We start from the raw sequence: 1,486 nt of genomic DNA, 5'->3' as shown, positions 1-1,486 counted from the left end.
ACAGCTGTTGATCCGGTTAATGGAGCAGATGATGACACGGTCACTAGTACAGCTGTTGACCCGGTTACTGGGGCAGTTGATGACCCGGTAACTGGTACAACTGTTGATCCGGTTGCTAATACAGCAGTGGATCCGGTTTCTGGTGCAGCTGTTGATCCGGTTGCTGGTACTGCTGTTGATCCGGTTACTGGTACAGCTGTTGATCCTGTTATTGGTGCAAGTGTTGACCCGGTTACTGATCCTACTGTTGACCCGGTTACTGGTGCAGCTGTTGACCCAAATACTGTTCCTGCTGTTGACCCGGCTACTGGTGCAGCTGTTGACCCATTTACTGAGGCAGCTGTTGATCCGGTTGCTGGTAAAGCTGTTGACCCAAATACTGTTCCTGCTGTTGACCCGGCTACTGGTGCAGCTGTTGACACGGTTACTGGTACTGCTGTTGATCCGGTTACTGGTGCAGCTGTTGACCCAGTTACTGGTACAGCTGTTGATCCGGTTGCTGGTACTGCTGTTGATCCGGTTGCTGGTACAGCTGTTGATCCTGTTATTGGTGCAAGTGTTGACCCGGTTACTGATCCTACTGTTGACCCGGTTACTGGTGCAGCTGTTGACCCAGTTACTAAACCTGCTGTTGACCCAGTTACTGGGGCAGCTGTTGATCCGGTTGCTAGTACAGCTGTGGATCCGGTTATTGGTGCAGCTGTTGACCCGGTTACAGGAGCAGCTGTTGACCCGGTTACTGGGGCAGCTGTTGACCCAGTTACTGTTCCTGCTGTTGACCCGGCTACTGGTGCAGCTGTTGACACGGTTACTGGTACTGCTGTTGATCCGGTTACTGGTGCAGCTGTTGACCCAGTTATTGGTGCAGCTGTTGACCCAGTTAAAAAGGCTGCTGTTGATCCGGTTGCTTGTACAGCTGTTGATCCGGTTACTGGTACAGCTGTTGATCCGGTTGCTGGTGCAGCTGTTGATTCGGTTGCTGGTACAGCTGTTGATCCGGTTGCTGGTGCAGATGATGACCCGGTTACTGGTGCAGCTGTTGATCCGGTTGCTGGTACTGCTGTTGATCCGGTTACTGGTGCAGCTGTTGACCCAGTTACTGGTGCAGCTGTTGACCCAGTTATTAGTGCAGCTGTTGATCCGGTTGCTGGTGCAGCTGTTGATCCGGTTACTGGTGCAGTTGTTGACCCAGTTACTGGTGCAGCTGTTGACCCAGTTAAAAAGGCTGCTGTTGATCCGGTTGCTTGTACAGCTGTTGATCCGGTGTCTGGTACAGCTGTTGATCCCGTAAGTGGTGCAGCTGTTGATCCGGTTGCTGGTACAGCTGTTGATTCGGTTACCAATGCAGCTGTTGACCCGGTTACTGGTGCAGTTGATGACCCGGTTACTGGTCCTGCTGTTGAACCAGTTACTGGTGCAGCTGATGACCCAGTTACTGGGACAGCTGTTGATCCGGTTACTGGTGCAGATGATGACCCGGTTGCTG

This window comes from Helobdella robusta (genome assembly GCF_000326865.2).
Source record: "Helobdella robusta unplaced genomic scaffold HELROscaffold_2, whole genome shotgun sequence".
NCBI classification, from domain to species: Eukaryota; Metazoa; Annelida; class Clitellata; order Rhynchobdellida; family Glossiphoniidae; genus Helobdella; species Helobdella robusta.
The sequence above is the reverse complement of the archived record's forward strand: the minus strand, read 5'-3'. Positions refer to the sequence as shown.